Source organism: Leptonychotes weddellii, chromosome 13 (genome assembly GCF_054177405.1).
Source record: "Leptonychotes weddellii isolate Sample4059 chromosome 13, ASM5417740v2, whole genome shotgun sequence".
Lineage (NCBI taxonomy): Eukaryota > Metazoa > Chordata > Mammalia > Carnivora > Phocidae > Leptonychotes > Leptonychotes weddellii.
Genome location: NC_138381.1, coordinates 78847220 through 78856436, shown reverse-complemented (window position 1 = coordinate 78856436; position 9217 = coordinate 78847220). Strand labels below are relative to the sequence as shown.

General features: G+C 45.2%; 1 pseudogene; it reads right to left on the bottom strand.

The window, feature by feature from the left end:
• Positions 1-9217, bottom strand: part of LOC102733892 (V-type proton ATPase subunit C 2-like) — a 29188-nt pseudogene that overhangs the window by 13063 nt on the left and 6908 nt on the right.

The following is a 9217-nucleotide window of genomic DNA, read 5'->3' as shown; positions in this document are numbered from 1 at the left end:
TAAAGGCTGATGAATTCTGCGTATTGTGTTCATTGCTCCCTCCCACGTACCAACACACACTTGCACAAAACTGCCTCACACAAATGTATCTGGACACAAGCAAAGAATGGGCTGAGTATTTGGGGGAAGCGCCAAGCAGTGCATTAAAGCTGCCGTGGTTATCCCCGGCTCCCGGCCCACCAGGGTCCTGCCGCCCTGGAGCTGCGCGATCCTCGGCTCCTCCACCGTCATGAAATCGGCCACGAGGTCGGTGATGTCGAACTGCCAGTCGGGGCCCAGCATGTAGCTCAGCTGACCCAAGTCGGGCGCCTCGGCCACGAACTGGGTGAGGACGCGCACCGTGGCGTGCTGATACTGCAGGGAGCAGCCCCTGCCCTTCTTCTCCTCGTCCTCCTCGTCCTCGCTCTCTCGGGTGGGCCTGGGGCACAAACAAACCAGGACGAGCCTGCTCCTCATCAGGGGTGTTTTAAATATCCTCAGTTTTCCAGCAACCGTAGGGCTGTGGTCATGAAAACACAGGACCTGGCTCCTCTCCCGGCCAAACGTGTGTGTCCACAGATTCATTTATAACCTCTTCAGCCATCAGGCCTGTGGGGTGTTTTCCCGGTGTTAGAACTGTGGCTTCCCACCCAGAATTCAAGAAACAAAGACACTGTCTCTCGCCTTCAACTTGTTTTCACTCAAGCACAAGATCCAGGCAGCCGGAGAGGCAACAGGGGGATGAAGTGGAGGGTCCGCGGTTCCGGAGCTCTGCTGCACTGTGGAATCGCCTGAGGGTGACCCCGCTGCCCTCTTTCAGCTCAGAGCAATGTAATCAGAATGTCTTGGGGTCGGAGCTGGGAATTGACCTATTTCAAAGAGCGCCGGCGATTCCAATGGGCAGCAGTTTGGGAACCAGTGGTTTGAGCTCCAGAATGTAACACGACTAGCCCCACCGCCCTCCCGCAGACAAGGGACGCGAGTGCTCTGATCCTCATTCTCCTCTCCTGGGAAATCGGGGGTGCCCACCTCTGCTGTGGTTGTAGCAGGAAGGGGACCGGCCCGGGCCCTACTGGTTGGCCTGAGGCCGGCACCTGACGCGTGCGTGAGCAAGAGTTTGAGAGTGATCGTGTTATTGACATTGCGAGGACAGGTGCTAGGGGAGAGCCCGGTGCAGGTCAGCTCGGCTTCCAGGAGAGGCCCGGGATCCGATGGCTCTGAACCCCTGTGGTTGAAAGGGGCTCGTTATGAATAACAAGGCACTCCTTCCACCTTTATGACTCTCCACTGAGGACAGAAGACCAGCTATTACAACAAAAGATGCTCAAAATCGCTCCTATCGCTTAGAAAACCCCGAGGGTTTGGGGAGCCGGGAGCCACAGACGGAGACCCAAATACGTATTTCTTATAATTCACGGTATCACGGGTGGTGTCCAGAGAGGCATCGGCTCTTGGATAAGCTCAGCGGCCACCATAGTGGCTGTCACTTCGCACATTTGCCTGGTTTCCAGCCACGGGGCTACTTCCAGTTGTCCACTGTCCCCCGGAGGGGAATCGGCGGCCGCCTGGCACTAAGCAAGACCCCATTCTCTTCTAGCATTGAAATCTGCCCAGCGGCGCAGGGAGAAGAGCCGAGGGGCCGATAGCAGCCCATACTCTCTTGTCAAATAATAGCATCCACGTAAGCGGCTGTTAGACTTCATAGGACGTGAACACTTTCCTCTCTAACCCACTTTCTGTTTACACACAGGATGGGCACTTCATCCCCGCGTTTCGGCTTTTCTTCTGCCTCAAAAAATCAGATCCTCAGCCCCAGGCAGTTATGGGCTCCCTCATTAGGCCCCCATGCTGGGGAGTTCATTGCCTCAGAAACGCTTGATTCCTTGAGCTGATAGCTATTTCCAAAGTCAAGGCAAAAACCACCACAAAAATCACTTATTTATGATGAGATTCGGGAAAGTTTCCTTTTCTTCTTTCTCCCTCCAGGGTGTTTATACCCGGTGTTTCTTTATAGACTCTGCTACACCTGTTACGGAAGAGCTATTATAAAAGCAAATTTATGTTGCTGTTTTTTGCTTTGTGACGATGTTACAAGCATGCAAGCACTTGGCTCTAACGTGGGCCACTGCATCTCCTGGTCAAATGTTTGGACAAAGGGAACACAGGACAACAGCTGGTAAGGGGAGCAGTGGGGATAAGGAGCTTGGAACCTTGCTCACTCACTCCCAACCTCTATTCCCCGGTTCTTCAGCCCCAGGGAAGCCAAGGCTCCAGTTTCTCAGCAGAGGTCAGAAATCTGGCCTTTTTAAGAATAATAATAATAATAACTTTTGTGGTAAGAACACTTAACATGAGATCTGCCCTTCTGAATTTTTAAGTGCAATATATAATATGTATGTTTTCCAGACCAGATGAAGCATATTTAAGGAAAAGATTCGGTCGCAGGAGCAAGATGTTTGGGAATTTAGGCTTCAAGTTCACCCCCCACCGGATGTTCTCGCAGACCACACAGGTACCACCTGCTAAGATCAGTGCAGCCAACAGGAAGCGCTCACTGCAGGTCTCGACCTCCTCCTGGCCTTAGGGGGATGCAGGGCAGGTGGGGAGAGAGATTGGGGCCACCCAGGTTCAGTCCAGGGTCTGAGAAGGGATTCCAGGTTGACTTCTAAGAATTCCACTAGTAACAGTCTAAAAGGCAAAGGCAAACCAAACAGAAGACAAAAGACATCTTCCTTACCCTGAAAAACAGTAAGTATTGGGTCCTTATTTTTCTGGAGAAGTCCTGCCCCTCCCGGTTTCAGTAAGAGTGAGAAGTGTGTCTTCAGGAAGGTGGTATTTCAGAGGGCGCTCAGATTACAGGCCGTACGTCTGTGCCCCTTACCCGCAGTTTCAGCAGATGATCCTCCTCCTGACTTGTCCTCAGAAGGTCAGTAGTAGCCTAACTATAGGATCTGTGCCATTCATCTCATCACGTGGGTATTTATCACCTCACGTCGTCACATGAAGAGGGGTTGCACTGGTTATCCACTCTGTGTGTGTGTATAGTACATACGTAAAGTAAGTATATATATAAATATAAAAGGTAATGTATAATTATATCTATTATATATAGTAACATACTCTATATAGTATATATGTATAGTATTTTATATAATTTGTATGTATGTTTTAATGAATTATCGTGCACTTCATATATATTTTATATTTATACAATGTATAAATATGTTGTATTTGTATGCATTATATATTCATTATGTATATTTATGTTATATAGTATAAGTATAATTCTATGTATGCTTTATGGGTTATTGTGTGTTTCATGTATATTTTATATTTATAGGACATAAATGTTTTACTGTACATGCATTATACATATTTATGTTATAGAGATATAGATAGAGTCCTTGGATTATAGAACAAGAATATGAAGTGCTATTATCATTCTCAATCGCCTAAGAAGAAGCTCAGGACCGGGCAATGCGAGTAAGGAGCCCAGGGTCACTGAGCTGTAAGTGGCAGGACCAGGACTCACATCTGCATTTTCCACCATCACACAGTAATTTAGAAGAAAAGCAGGAGTTTAATCTGTGTGCCCACCCCCACCCCCACCTGGAGTTTGCCCCTGTATCCATCCAGTCTGTTTCAACTGCAAGAACCTGGCCATGCATTATTATAACTCCTCCTCATCACCCTGCTTTCAACCTGACAGATGCGAAGCTCCGAATCAAGGAAGAAAAGCTACAGAATAGATGGTACGTTTCTCACACATACACAAAAAATGCACACACCTATATGAAGATAGGCAAACTGTATTAAAAATGTAGCCGTCCTTTTTCATCCAAACCTAAAGGATATTTAATACTCTTTACATAGCTTTGCAAAAAGGATTGCTTATTCTCTGCCACTTAAGGAGCACTTAGATCAATTTTTGGTTTTGCCTTATATTCAAATAACCCTCGAAATCAGAGCAGGGCTAAGAGTTGCCACTCTATGTGGAGCGCTTACCATGCACTGGGCACTGTTCTTAGAACTTAATGTGTACTGTATCCATCTAACCCTTATGGTACTTGTATTAGGTAAAGTGTTCTTATTCTTCTCCCATAATGCACCAAATGAAGTTCAGAGAGGCCAGTTCCTCAGAGGTACAGAGCTAGCAAGAGACAGAGCCAGGATTTGAGCTCATGCTACCTGGATGCAAAACCTGTGTTCTGAATGAGTTTGGGTGAATAGCTCAGCACAAATACACAGGACAGAAGACAAGCCCTTCTGTCTCAGGCAGTGTGTGAGGCTAGGATTCAGAAGATTGAGCAGGCAGAGAGAGCTTCATGACCGATGCCCATGGTCTTCCAACTAAACTCCCAGGGTGAGGGGCCAGGATCGCCAGCTCAGTGCAGTGGTTTGAGTCCAGGGAACCTGAGCCCACTTGGCTTTCCCCTGCCTGCCTGTGTCCCCAGGTCGGACACTCACTCTCCTAAGCACTAAACATACAGAGTATGCAATAATTAGTAAATGAATTGGGGTTCTGTATGGGCAAATAAAATTTCAAAATAAGAAAAACTGATTTATTTGGGGAACATGTATGAAATGGATTAGATCTGCTTGGGCTCTATAAAATGGTAGAATTTCTTTCTGTCTTTGAAACTTCTTAGCAAATTGCTGTGATGCACATCACATTCTGGTATAATACTGATTCCATAATGCAATCGTTTTCTTTCTCCCCTACTTTTTTTGGCGAGGTTTTCTGAGTTGGGGGAAGACACTGTTTTTAATTACATTTCCCTAAAGCTCCCATGAGGGGGCCTGGGAGATGAATATATTCACTGGCTGTCTTCCCCTCAGACCTGAAAAAAGGGTCCACTCTTCACCTTAATTTGAGACACACACAACATCTCCATGAGAGACTCTTGAGACCTCTCTCAGTCCACCTCCATTAGATGGCACAGAATATTTCTGCATTCTATTTGATGGCCCTCACTATGAGAAACCCAAGACATGTTAGTCTTTTTCCTCCAGGGAAAAAGCTCTGCCTCCAGACACTTTCAATAACGCTTTGCTATTTCTAGATAAGTATCTTCCAAAACTTATTCCTTATCGAAATTTCAGAGCATCCCGGGGCCAAAGACTAGAGCTCAGTACAAAGTTTTAGCATATGCTTATTTGTAGGATGTTTTCATGTTCTCATCTCATCTCTTGACTTGGGGGATTTTAAAAGCACCACCAACGCTTGTTAGCTTAGGAAAAGATCCAAACACTTCGTATTCATCAAACGGTGCCGCAGAAGGGATTAGGAGCTGTTTATCTGGTGAAAGCCCAGCAGATGGCCCTGCCCAGCCTCCTGCACCCGCTCCGACCGCACTCGCTGAGCCTGCTGGAGAGCGGCGCTGGTAATTAGGTTCCATTGGCACAGATGTTGAAGCCAAAGCTTAGATGTTTGGGGTTTGCACATAAATTAGCCGCACATACACACACAAACACACATAAGGTATTTGGCAGGATAAACAGGTTTTCAAGGGGGAAAATCAGAGAAAGTTCTGCAGAATTTTTGCAACTCCTATTAAAGCTTCTTAGGAAATTTCTATTAGGACAAGAAAAAGCACTTGGGAAATAGGAGAGTCATGCATTGTTTATGTATGGCAGGGGCATCAGTAACAGAGAGTTTACCTCTGTGATTCCCGGGACGGACCTAAGTCAAGGCAAACCATGGCCTCTCAACCGCCTACTCCACAAAGAGAGACTGGAAGAGGGACTTTGAAAGACCCAAGCGGACAGGACCCAGCAGACACAAGACATGCTCCTCGTTGCCAGGAGAAGGCTGGCCCTCCAAACTCACACACTCACTGAGTCTTTCCTCAAGAGAACCAGGAATTCAGAATCTACCCAAGGGGGAAATTCTTGGGGCATAAGCGATGTGCTCAGCATTATAAAATGCGGGGCCATTGCTGGAGCTTGGTGTTCTCTCCACCATGAATAGAGGCTAATGACATGCTCGCCTACATGAGACTTTTTCTGAGCTGCCTGAGAAAATTCTGTCTAAAGCACTGAGCTCCTCCACTGCCATAACCCTTGATTAGGTGGTGTGTCACATCCACTGTACCCAGAGTCCTGCCTCCTCCCCACACTGCCAGGGTGAAATTATAGAGGTTCCTTCCTTTATTGGACACCTAGATTAACACTAGTGGTACAAAATGAACTCAGCATCATATTATCCTGTACAACCATAGTATAATTCAATTTACAATAAGGTAATTTACCCATAAATTCTCATGAATAAAGGAGTGGCAGGAAGTACTGTTCGGACGAGGTAAGCAAGCACAACACAACACAACACAGCCCTGCATGGACCAGAACCACAGCACAGTGTCGGGTCTGCTGCGATGTATTTGGGGATATTGAGACCAGGCAAACTGGGATGAGCATATTTCATGCAAGGGAGGCGGCCAGCACACCTAGAATGAATTGTTTCCATGGAGGAATGTTGGCTCTGCCTTTTTAGGGCATCAGATTTTTTTTTCAAAAGAAGCAGGACATCCAGGTTGAAAGCAAAATCTATCAGATTTCAATACTGACCACTAATAGGAAAACAGTAAGACATGATACTGGCCAAACAAAGCAAGTCTTGGGACTGTATTTACCTTAAGAATTGCTGTTTTACAGTCTTGAGCATAAGCTTTGCTTGACAGTGTGATTGCAATACCCAGTGAAGGAAACTGAGGTAGGTATGAAACCATCTAGTACCAATGTGTACCTCATTGATAGGATGCTCCAATCCCTATCAGACACTCTTCCTGCCTCCCACAGGCTATAACAGAAATAGGAAAGTTTTCATCACATTGGTGAATGTTGATGGATCCTTATAGGCTCTGGGAGGGAGGAGAAGGGGACTTGTCCTGAGAAGGAATCTGGATTCCTGGGGAGAGGCGTACAAGGATCAATTAGTGATGTCTTCCTTGGACGTGTGCTAGGGAGCTATGACATGCATGTCTTACCTCTACCATTTTTGCTACAAATTCAAGTCCAAATCCATGGAAGTTTCTTCAGATCCCAATAACACAAAGTTTCCAAGATGCTTCTTGGCAGCAATGATTGGCATCTTCATCTCTTATGCGTGAGAGCCAAAACTCACATAAGCAACATTTCAAACAAATAATTTAGTGTCCATGCTTCTCGCTAAAATCAACTCTCTTTCTCTTGTGGTAATAATCCTTAGTACTCATGCCTCACATAGTTATCTGCACACACTGTCTCCCCTCGTGGACAGGAGGGGACCATGGCAGGAGATCATCTGTAGTGCTCTTATAGAAATTACTTACATGCCTCTGAGAAGTCAGCTGTGATTTTTTAAAAATTAGGATAAAATTCACATATCATAAAATTCACCTCATAAAGTGTACAAACTGGTGGGTTTTTAGTAGATCCACAGTTGTGCAATAATCACTATCTAATTTTAGATCATTTTCACCACCCCTAGAAGAAACCGCACACTCATTAAACTGCACTCTTCAGTCTACACTCCCCTCCCCCACCAGCCCCTGGTGACCATTCATCGACTTTCGGCTTCGACAGATTTTTCTGTACTGGACATTTTTTATAAATAAAATTATACAATATATGCCCTTTTGTGCCTGGCTTCTCTCACGTAGCATAATGTTTTCAAGGCTCTTTCATGTTGTAACACAGATCAGGGCTTCATTCCTTTCTACAGCTGAGTAGTTTCTTACGTGGATAGACCAAATGTGCTTATCCAACCATCAGAAAATGGGCATTTGGGTTATTTCTACTTTTTTGATATTATAATGTTGCCATGAACATTTGTGCATGAGTTTTTGTGCAGACTTCTATTTTCATTTCTCTTGGATATATACCTAGAAGTGGGATTTCTGGGTGTTATGAGAACTCTACCTTTAATATTTTGAGGATCTGTTAAACCATTTTCCAAAGGAGTGGCACTGACTGACATTCCCACCAGCAATGTCTGGGTATCCCAAATCCTACACCTTCCACAGCCATGATTCTGAGAACAAACCCTCCACACAAAGTATGAGCTGTTCCATTCCAGAATTCTCTACCCATCCATAAGAAAACATTTCAATATCTTCTTTCTTTGGGTTGTCTGTCAAAAGGAAGAATTCTCCATTGGGGGAGGATGACTACACATAAGGGACCTCTTGCAGAAACTAAACTGTGACACACAGGCACCAGCTGAAATATCTGTCAGGTTCTGTTTATCAATTTAGACATTATTTCTTTCAAATACCCACATATCAACTACGAATGCTCTTTTTAATGAACCAACTGGAGTAGGCAGCCATTAAATGGTGCACTGAACAGATGACTGGGTATATGCATGATTGAGTAATGATTGAATAAATGCATGATAGATGGATGAATGAACAAGCTCAGTGAATATTTACTGAACACCCTGTAGGAACCAGATGCTGTGCTCGACGTGGAGTCAGAGTGAACAAGAGACACGAGAGCTCGCAAAGATCACGTTCTATTGTGGGAGATGGACAGAACCAAGCAAATAAACTAGTTGAAAGGGAATGTCAGCTGGTGGCAAATGCTATAAAGGAAGCCAAAGGAGGTAAAGGAGTGTAGTGGCTGGGCAGAGAGGTCAGAGAAGCTGGCAGGATCCAGATCTCATGGCCCTTGCCGACAAGGTCATGGGATGGAGGAAAGAGAGGTTTTGAGGATATTATGGCTCCTTCTAGTCTGAGTCCTTAACTCTTCAACAACGTTGTCACCAATGTTTCTCACTGGTCTCCTCTTAAGCATTCCAGTGGATTATTTTGATCCTTGCAAGAGAAATTCAGAAATCCTCTTTCCTCTCTCCTATCCACATCTGACATTATTGCCTGAATTTCATTATTTCCAAAGCTCATTTTCAAAAACTCTCACCCAATGACCAATGTCCAGTGACTCCTCTCTGGCCAGGGGGTAAACTCCAAATTCCTTTGCTCAGCTTTACATTTGTCCTTCTACACTATGTCCCAGCACCTCTCCTGCTAACTGTGCTTCAAGAAAACTGGCATCTCCCAATTTCCCAAGCACATCGGGCATTAAAACAACAATAACTAGCTGATGCTTTTTCAATGCTGAGAATGCATTATTTTTCATTGCCTTCCTAATCAAATTTCCTCTGTTCCCTCCTAACTCCTATATCTACTTCCAGACTCTTTTCAGTCATTTCCCAAACCACTAAAAAGTGTACTGTCATCACCTGCCGAGATGACATAGC